Here is a 10,884-nt window from a genome sequence, read left to right as displayed (position 1 = left end):
AAATCATTTTATACATACATAGGAGTTACAAAAATAGTACAGGTTCCATATCTTTCAGCGGGCTTCCCAATGATAAGATCTAACACAAGAGCACAATGATTCAAAACGTGACATTGACCTCAGATCTTATTCAGCTTTTACTAGTTCTTACATTAACTCCTTTATAAAAAAAATTTAGCGTGCATTCAATGAAATTTTACCACATTTGGATGGCCGCAACCACAATCGGGAAAGAGAACTGTTTGATCATCCCCCCAAAACCTCCTTGACCTCTGTATAGGCATAGCTTCCCCGGTTCAACCCCTACTGCTGATCTGTTCTTCAGTGATCACTAAACTTTCATCAGTTTGAGAATGTTATATAAAAGGACGACTATAGCAGGCTACCTTTTGAGACTGCGTTTTTTTCTGTTTTTTTTTTTTTTTTTCCCTGAGCACAATGGCCCTGAGATCCATCCCAGTTGCTACCATGTATCAATGATCCGCTCCCCTTTGTTGCAGAAGAGCTTCCATTGTAAGGATGGGCCAGATTTTGTTTGACAGTTACCCATTGAAAGGCACCTGGCTTGTTTTTAGGTTTTGGCACCTTTCAAATTGACTTTTAATCATTTTCAAGGGTGGGAGGCTGAATTTTCAAAATTAGTTTCCTGCCACAACCCTTCGTTTGTAACAACCTTTATCTGCATGGTAGGGGAAAAAAGGAAAGAAAGAAACACTGGTTGCAAATCATTGATTCCCCCATTTGGGACATGTTAGTGATGAAATTAAGTTGACTGCAGGGGCTGGACCTCATACGCATGAAGAAATTGGTCATTGAGATCAGTGGTTCTTACAGAGGGTCCCTGGACCAGCGGCATCAGGGAACTGGTTAGAAACATACATTTTTGGGTTCCAACCCAGACCCACTGAATCTAAAACCCCTGGGGCTGGAGCCCAAGCAATCTGCTTTAACCTCCTGAGAACAGTTAGTTAAGCTAATAATAGCTGAGGGATTCCATGTTTTCACCAAAAGGGATGCTGGCTGGGTATACACAGCCTGATTCCATGGCAGTGTTTCCTCTGGGCTGGGTGGGCATGGTCTGGATGCCCTCTCTCTCTTTCTCTCTCTCTCTTTTGGCAAAAAGTGCCTAGTGGGTCCAAGTATTCAGGTATATTTTGGAATAACTTGTGTTTTAGTGTTTCTGCTTCCTCATTTAAACAATGTGGGAAGATGAACGTAATTTTAGACACAGTGGGGATGATCTGCCTATCAAAGGGAAGCTCATGGAGAGGCCTACTTAGATCAGCAGGTATTTCTTTCCTTTTAAAAAACATTTTATTTATTTATTCATGAGAGACACAGAGAGTGAGGCAGAGACTAGGCAGAGGGAGAAGCAGGCTCCCCGCAGGGAGCCCAATGTGGGACTCGATCCCAGGATCCTGGGATCACGACCTGAGTTGTGAAGGCAGATGCTCAACTACTGAGCCACCTAGGTGCCCCGATCAGTGGATATTTCTCATTTGAAAAGATACGCTTGTAAATCGCACAAGGCTCTTGGGATCAATGGGTTTTTGAGCAGCAGATGTACCACGTTTAGGAGAAGTACTAGAATGAGCCCCATTCTGGTCTCTGGCATAATTGAGAAGCAGGAAAAGCTGCCTTTGTTGGCTTGCTTCTGCGTTTGATTAGCTTCTGGCCCTTGACTTCTTGCCGGATTCCTGAGAGCTTTTTGGTCTCCCTGCTGCCCTGCCTCACCTCTCCCAGAATTCATCAAAACTGGCTTTTTTTTTTTTTTTTTTTTGGCAAGCTGTTTAGGCCTTCTTCTCTGCCAGGTGACACCTGATTAATTAGACAGGTGAATCCCTCAATTTTGTTATAAATTTGGCAGGTTATCCCAGAGACATGCTGTCACTTTGTTACATACTCCCTACTTTTCCTGGAATGAAGTCATTACAGGATGACAGTAAATGCCAGGTATTTTAGGCATGCTGTATGTAGGCAGCATATGGATGATATTCTTTGCATCGGAGTTACTTAAAATACTTCCAGTTACTAAGAGGGTGCCAACCGGTAAGGTTTGTCCTGTAAATAGTTCTTTTGAATGCCTAGGATTTGAGTGTGTGTGTGTGTGTGTGTGTATGTGTGTGCACGTGTACTGGGGGGGGCGGGGGGTAGTCCTGAACAGAGGGTAGGCATTTAGATGCTTTCCGCAGGATGTGAGGAGGCTGTTCATCGTCAGGTCTGATGTCTGGGGAGAAATTGTTTCAAGTAAGAGGATAAAGGCTCAGGTCAAATTAATCCTAATCATTTGTTTTCACTTTTTCCCCCAGTGCCTTCTGTCTGATTTTAATCACCATTCCTTTTGAATTCATTCTCCTCTGTTGAAAATAAAATGCTTATGATCTGGTGGTGCTTGCCACTTGGGTCCTACTCTGGAAGGTTCTCCTCCAAGCATTAAGGCAGGGGCTGCAGGGGAGGATGGTGACGTGTAAGGACCCTCGCCAGCTCGGGAATCCAGACGCACAGAGGGAGGAGGGACCATTGCCCTGGCTTTATCCTAACTCCCAAATAAACTTCTTAAAGAGACTTTTTGTCTGTTTGTGTGCCCCACTCTGCTCTGCCCCTTCCCCAGAGCACAGAGAATAGAAGGCACCAAACGATGGAGCTGCTTCATAGGACGGATTCTAATTTCTTTCTCTGAAGGCTGCCCTGAAATTCAAAGGAGCATTATTACTTCATCCAATTTAAAACTCTGCCTGCTGCTGAATGGCCAAGCACCTAATTTCACCTTTGGAGGCAAATGGGAAGCTTTTTGTGTTGAAAGACAGAAGAAGAGAAAAGAGGATTCTGGAGGATAATTGAATGGAAATCCCTTTAAGGTGCCAGAAAACAGCTTCCATCCAAAGGGATGAAATGAGGTCAAGCTATATTTGTTAAAAGTGTGGGGCATGAAAGCCTTAATTATTTCTTTGGAAAATCGTGTCTTGTAAAGACTTAAACAAAAGCTTCAAGAAGGTAGAAGCTGGGAGAAATTGCCCATGGCTTTAGAGGAGGTGGAACCAGAGGAAGGCAATTACTGGTGAACAATAGTATATTAGCAGGGATTATTCTTCCAGATTGGGGCCCCTGCATTGGGTTTAGGATGGGATCTAGTAAAAGAGATGGCCTGATGGTGTGCCTAGAAGTGGGAGGGAGAGAGGATGGGGTCGCCCTGACTGTGCAGGCTGGGCATGGGGCAGGGGAGCTGGGCTTACTGGCCAAGGAGGCAAAGAAATAGTCTTTACTTCTTTTTTATTTTTTTAAGATTTTTTTTTAATTTGAGAAAGAGAGAGAGAGAGTGAGAAGGAGAGAGAGAGCATGAGTGGGGGAGGGACAGAGGGAGAGGAAGAAGCCGGTTCTCCGCTGAGCAAGGGGCTGGACGTGGGGCTCAAACCTAGGACCCCGGGATCATGACCTGAGCCGAAGGCAGATGCTTAACCCACTGAACCACTGAGGTGCCCCGAAATAGTTCTTACTTCTTATGCACTAAGGAAAACATTATTGCTCTTGGAGCAGAGTGGTGAGCTATTACAGTGAATGCTCTCTGGAGTCAGATTGTGGGACCCAGGAAATTTAACAAAAATCCCCTACCCTGGACAAGCAGAGCAGGACTAACTCCATTTTGTGCTGCACCGGCCACCTCCTGTATCACCCCCACATGACCTGCTTATTGCTTAAGGCGCTGCCCCACCCTAGTCAGGCCTCTGGGCACACCCTTACCGGAAATCGGCTCGTGACAATGTAACCCTGCCTTGTGCCCGCCAAAACTGCGCGCCAATTCTGACCAGAGTGATAGGCCAGTTCAGATGGATACTATAGGGTAAAATGTCATTCATTTGGCCACCTGCGTATGGACCGACATGTGTGGACCCACTTTTTTTTCTGCGTATGTTACAATCCCTTTGGCCACTGGCCCCTATAAAGCTGCTACGCCTCTCAGTCTCGGGGTCCAAGTCCCTGCTCCGCCGAGTGGGGTATACGTGGACCCAAGCTCGAGCTTGTAAATAAACCCTCGTGTGTTTGCATCGGTGTCGGCTCCTCGGTGGTTTCTCGGATTCGCAACCTTGGGCACAACAAGATGTGTTTTCAAATTGCTAGTCCTTCATTTACCATGATCTTAGGCACATTCCTTGTTGCTTGTGAAATAGGGGAAATATTACTTGCCATGGATGGTGAAAAAGCACTCAGGTAACGTGGGTCTGGTACATTATAGATGCCCCAGGGTGGCAGTCCTCGGGGTCATTTGTCACTCCTCTCCTTGGTTTGACTTCTGGGCGGGCTCCCTGCAAGCCCTATGGGTTCTTGCTCTTGAACTTACACTGAGTCACTGATGAAGCATGCCCCGTGTTCTTATCCTTGCGCTGCCCTTGGCAGTCTGCTGGCAAGGCTCGGGGGCAGCCACCCTCTTTCACCTCTCCCTCCAGACCCTTGGCTACCTATGTCTGGTTTCTCTGTGGGAGTTTGCTAACTACGGAAGGATCCATGATCACTCCCACAATTAGCAGCATCCTGGACTGAGTTTGCATTCCTGCCGCCCTTCAATTCCTTGGGTTCCAGGGCAGTGTCTTTCTCTAGGGAAGGAAGAGAGACAATAGTTTTGCATTGGCTAAAACAATTCATACTGTGCCTTTGGGTTGTTTCATGGCACGCAGAAGTCTGCTGTGAGGGTTCTAGTTTGTGTAGGTATTCTGCTCAGCAACCCAGCCAGGAACTCTTCCTGGCTTCTCATCAATCACTTTTCGTGGCAGGAACTGACAGCCCAGCCACACCTTCTCCATGTGCCTCCTTCTCTTATTGACTGACATGACAATTCTCAGGCCTGGGGTCCAGACAGTGTTTTGGGGTTTCCTGGTAACTCAGCTGGGGATTAACAGATCAGTGGGTAGAGGGGGGCAAGGAGCCCCTTCTCAAGGACCTGGGGGGCTTCTTTGAGAAGATTTCCTAGCCTTATTCCAAACAGGCACACCAGAAATTTAAGCAGGAAGGCAGGAAAGATTTCCCGAGCCTCTCTAAGAGTGGAGGATAAGCACAGCTTTTTATGGCACTGTTAACTCAGAGGCAAGAGCCTTGGCCTGGTTTGCTGCATGGGGCAGCATTTCTACAGTATATACAGGCTTTGCAGGCATCCATCTTCTTTGTCTACCCTTAGGAAGTCAAACAGAGTCCATTTTTTTTTTTTTTTTTTCTGACAAGAATTGGAAAGAAGTAACAACCTTGTCCTACTTTCCCAATTGACTCAGTAATGGAGGAATTCTGGGTATTTTGATTTTTTTGGGTCAGTTGAGGGGGCTGGACAGGGTATCAGAGATAAGAATGCAAAATCTCGTCCTAGTGGATACCCCGGGTTTTATAGGAATCAGGTGTTGGGCATCGTGTCAGAGGAAATGCAGGATATTAGAGCAGTACTAGCAGCTACTGGATTTTTTAGTTAAGTCCCTCCTTTGGATGCCCTAAGGATAGACATCTTCAATTCCTCGCCTTGTCCTTTTTACTAAATTGGCAGAAATCCCCTCCTGAGGTAGACATAAGTACTAGGTAAAAGAACAGTTTTGGTGAATTTTGGAACAACAGTATTCAGTATGGGATCTCACAGGCCTCTGGAGTGGGGCAGCCATTAAGAGCCACCATGACAATGGCCCCATTACTTTTCTCTTTCACCCTCTCTTGCCAAGGTATGGGTAACGTATTTGTACCAGTAAAATCTAGTAAAGTCAGATCATTATTGGTTACAGTCAGCAGAACCGACTACAGGAAATGCCTTTCTCTCTTTTTCCATCAATTTACTCGATAAGAATTTGAAAGCTGCTCACTAAAGACTTCTGAGTGATTCAGCTGTTATTTACAACCCTGGCCATAAAAATGTTGATGCCATTTTCATGGTCTTCAAGCTTGAGGTTAATTTGGATTTTGGTTGTTCATCTGGGGATGGCAATGGATTTGTGTTCACCATTGTATGGTGTCTCCATCAGCTCTGGCTGCTATAACAAAATACTGCAGAGTGGGGGCTGAAACAACAGACATTTACCTTCTCACAGTTCGGGAGGCTGGAAGCCCAAGATCAGTGTACCAACATGGTCAGGTTCTTGGTGAGAGTTTACTTCTTGACTTACAGATGGCCTTCTTGCTATGTTCCCACACAGTAGAAAGAGAGAGAGACACCTCTTTGGTGTCTCTTCCTCTTATAAGGGCACTAACCCTATTATGGGGACTCTGCCTTCATGACCTCATCTGAGCCTAATTACTTCCCAAAGGTCCTACCTCCAAATATCATCCCATTGAGAATAGAGCTTCAATATATGAATTTTGTGTGTGTGTGTGGGGGGGGGGGAATCCACAATGTGATTTCTACATGGTTTATTTGGCAACTCTCTCTGGGATGTAGGACGTAGATGAAAAATTCACTGGTTACCAAAATGAACTCTACAGTGGAATGGTAAACTTATAAATGGTAAGCCAGTTGTCTGCCATGCACGCATGAGTGAAAAACAAAGAGAGAGAGAAGAAAGAAGGGCAGAGATTTTATCCATTGCTATTGAGGAATGGGGAGATAGGCATGAAGCCACTGGTGGGATCACTGATTTGATCCACATAAGGAACCAAACTTCTGAGTTTACTCTTCTTAGCATCATCTTTAACCAATGGGCTTTTAAATGTTAGTGCATTTTAGGGTAGAAAGGCAAAGATATTTGAACAAATTATGTAGGAATTGCTAGGAATTGGCCTAGGGATATTGAATACATACAGGGCCATGTGACAGAAATAGCATTTGCCTTCAAGATGGAGGTGTGGATTCTTCATCAGCTTGACAACTTGTTGCTAACATGTCTTCATTCATGTAAGTGGGACAAGAAAGGTGGGCTCTGTTCTGAGAATTATATAAAGACAGAGGAGTGATACAGTGCAGTGATTCCAGAAGACTGTCAGCATGAATCTTGCTCTAATATGTGACAGTATTTTCTCTAGTTTGTGACAAGAGGGCAGAATAAGTGGTCAGGTTGTTATGTGATTGAGCTTAACTAACTCTAACCTCCCCTTGCATTTTCATTTCTCTCTTTTTAAAAAGATTTTATTTATTTGTTCATAAGGTATGCAGAGGAAGAAGCAGGCTCTTTTCAGGGACCCCAATCTGGGACTTGATCCCAGGACCCTGGGATCACACCCTGAGCCAAAGACAGATGCTTAGCCACTGAGCCACCTACACTTTCATTTCGGATGACATACTTCCTCTGATGCACTTTGGTTGCCAAAATCAAATCTGCACACACCAAGATTCAAATAGCCCAAGCCTGAGATTCGAAAACTCTTGTTATGCTCCCTCACTCTTACTCCCCCTCATACCTTAGTCTGTAGGAAGGGAGTGAACACACACACACACACACACACACACACACACACACACACTCCTTTCTTGGTTAAGGGCAGTATTATGTTAGTTCACCTTTTTTTTTTTACATTGTTTTCAAATCATTGCAGGTACCAAGAAAGAAACCACAACTGATGACAGCAAACTATTGAGTGACTGAGAGTCAGCAATGCATGTAATAAGTGAAGAAAAGCAGTGCAAGTCAGAGAGAGAAAGAGAGAGAGAGAGAGAGAGAGGTGGGGGAGAGGGGTCGGGAGGTGGTCTTGCTACTGAAGTGTCATCTTCCTTTTAGTTAGACCAAAGTGCTTTACCTTTTCTTTGCTTTTCTACTTTTGGAAAAAAAATATAGGGGTATTTGGGTGACTCAGTTGGTTAAGTGTCTGCCTTCGGCTCAGGTCATTATCTTGGGCTCCTGGGATCAAACCCCTCATCGGGCTCTCTGCTCAGAGGGGACTGCTTCTCCCCCTCCAACTCCCCCCACCACTCATAGTGTCTCTCTAATAAATAAATAAAATCTTTCTAAAAATTCAGTTAAAAAAAGAAAAATATGTATGACATAATTACAGAAGAAACATCCATGTTTTATGTTTCATAATTTATGCAGATGATTTATTACAGTTTTGAACACTCTATTACACATTCAACAGTTGTGAAATTCTTGTTTTTCCCTGAATGGGAGAATGGGAGGTTGGGGGATTAGAACACTTACCATCTCAGACTTGCTCCATGCTATCTATGTTCCTAGTTTCTGGGCATTGAGGAGCAGGGTTGCTTGTCGGGGACAAGCAGCTCAGCTTCCTAGTTTATGGGTTGTTGAACCAATGATTCTCCTGTGGTGGGATGCCCAGGAGCCCTGCATCATTCCCTGATTTCCCTGGCAATCTGCTTTCTCTTTGAGCCATGGCTGCTTGGCTGACTGTGACTAGGGCAGGGAACCTTGGTTAGCACCAAGGAGGAGAGAGGGCATAGAGCCCTTCAACACTTACGTCTGGACCCTGGAAAGAGTGGCAGGTCTGAAGAGGAGGGTAGAGGCCCATGTGTTGCACCATAAAATTCTAGGAACGCTCCATCTGCACTGCAGGCCTGAGAATACCCAGCGTGACAATGTATATAAAATTTCTGGCTTATGCTTCTTAATACCAGTCTATAAAAATAACAGTCCAACTGGATGAGATCATGGCAAGGTTGTGCGGGGCCATATGCCGTGGGCCGAGTTGGTGCTGATGGATATTTGGAGGCTTATGCTCTGGCACTTGTTGATTTGGGAGGAAGAAGAAATCAGAGGGTGGGCATGGGGCCCGGAAATAGGAGAAAGAGAATGAGGAAGAGGATGAGCCTATCTTAGCAGAAGAGAAACCCATCAATTAAAACATAATGAGGAAGGGGTGGGGAAGATTACCACTTATGGAGCATCTATCATGTGTCAGAGAATGTTTATGTTGATGTTTTGTCTCATTTAATCTTCTGTACAACATGAGTCAGACTGTGGTAAGCCCCATTTTCTGAAGGAGGTAAAATGAATTTAGATATAAGTAAGTTTATCTGAGACTTGGCTCATGCCTAGAAGCGGGGGGCGGGGGGGGGGGTGGGTAGAGACAATATGAGCCCAGGGCTTTATGACTCCAAGGTTGTGATCACTGTTATGCTACAGGTTATTCACTTTGGCGTGAAGTCAGTTTTGTGGTGAATAAAAATCTCCAATTAGAGTCTAGATGGCTGGTTGGGAACTCTTTTAGCTGATTCTAGTCTACAGAACTGAGCAGTTGGCTTGGGATCTTGTGGATGAAGGATGAAGTTTTTCTCTCCTTTCCAGGCTTGGGTGATATGGAATGAGCTGTATGGACAAATATGGTTGTTGTTGGGTCAGGCTGTTGGGAATGAGTGGACGGTGACCAGGACCATTGATCAGCCCCTGAGAAAACACCTCAGCTTCCTCGGGGGTAGTTCAGACAGACACATCTCTGACAGATGGACGTGTGTGGACTACTCATCAGGCTTGTTGTGGGCAGAAGATCCATTTGGCATTGTTTTGGAGGGACTCCTTCCTCTGGACAAAACTCCAAGTAATTTTAAAATTTGGTCCTGTTGCATCTCGTATTATATTCCAATAAAAATATAGCAGCTCCCGAACATCTTCTGTCTCAGATGCTTTATAAGCCTGATGCTTTTTGATTTTCACAAGCACCACATCAGGAACATGGAATAGGCTCCATTTTCTGGAAAAGAAAACAGAGGCTCAAAAGTGATAAGAAAGCTGTCCTCAGGAATACTATGATAAGCTGTTGGTTTATGATTTAATCCCATCTGCTTGATTTTGGAAACACTGTCCGTCCCATCCCAAGAGAGACCAGGGAGGATCCTGTCTCCTTAAGTACATCGAGTGTGCCTTGGTTAAGACAGGGCTCAAGATCACATTTGTCACCAACTTAGTAAATTACATAAAGAATTTATTTAAAAAATCTTGCACAATCCAGCTGTTCAATGGCACTTACTTAAATTGGAAACAAACATTTTTTTTATCTCTTCATTGAAAGTGGCTCACATTTTTTAAAAAACAAAATAATATATTTCATAACATACTGTTGAGGTATAATTCACATACCATACAATTCTCCCATTGAAAGTGTCTAATTTAGTGGTTTTTCATACATTCACAGAGGTGTACTGCCCGACGTGGAGCTCGATCCCACGACCCTGAGATCAAGACCTGAGCTGAAACCAAGAGTCTGCCGTTCAACTGACTGAGCCACCCAGGTGCCCCAGACATTACATTTTTAATCAGAGAAAAGAGATTAACATTAAACAAAGCTGAGAGAAAGAGGACCTCTCCCTTTCTAGTCTTTGTGTACTCAAGACACAGAGCAACATAGTCACAATCAACCTGCACATATTGTTTTATGTCTGCTTTTTTAAAGTGACATTTCCCATCTTGTTACTTTGCATTTATAGTGTCCCGGGGATATTCCCTTACACTGACAAGCAATAATTTACTAACTCACCCCTTTTTGCTGAGCCATTAGGCCTTTTTTTTCTATCATAAATAATGTGGCAGTGAACATCTTTGCACATAAAGCTTATTTCCCCTGTTGAATATATTTCTTGGGGTTGGATTCCCGAGAGTGTGTTACTGAGTCAAAGGGTATCAACCTTTTACATCCCTCTCTCTCTTCTCTCGTGCTTATTCCTAAAGAGGTGACTCTGTTTCACAAAATTAAAAAAACCCTATAATATATGTATCATAGACATATGATATATATATCTTATGCATGTAGAACATTATACATAAACAGTCACTTAATCCTGCCAAGATTTTACTTTCATTATATAAATTGGAGACAGGCAAAAATCTGTAAGGTCAAATATCATCCATTTCTTGAGAACCAAGAAAGACTGTCCTTTATGCCTCCCACCTGGTGACTTAACTTCACCATTTCTCTTAGAAAATTATTCCCATGGAAAATGATTCCCTCAACCCCCTGACCTTTTATTGGTTGCTGTCAGCC

Source organism: Canis lupus, chromosome 3 (assembly GCF_003254725.2).
Source record: "Canis lupus dingo isolate Sandy chromosome 3, ASM325472v2, whole genome shotgun sequence".
Classification (NCBI taxonomy): Eukaryota; Metazoa; Chordata; class Mammalia; order Carnivora; family Canidae; genus Canis; species Canis lupus.
The sequence above is the reverse complement of the archived record's forward strand: the minus strand, read 5'-3'. Positions refer to the sequence as shown.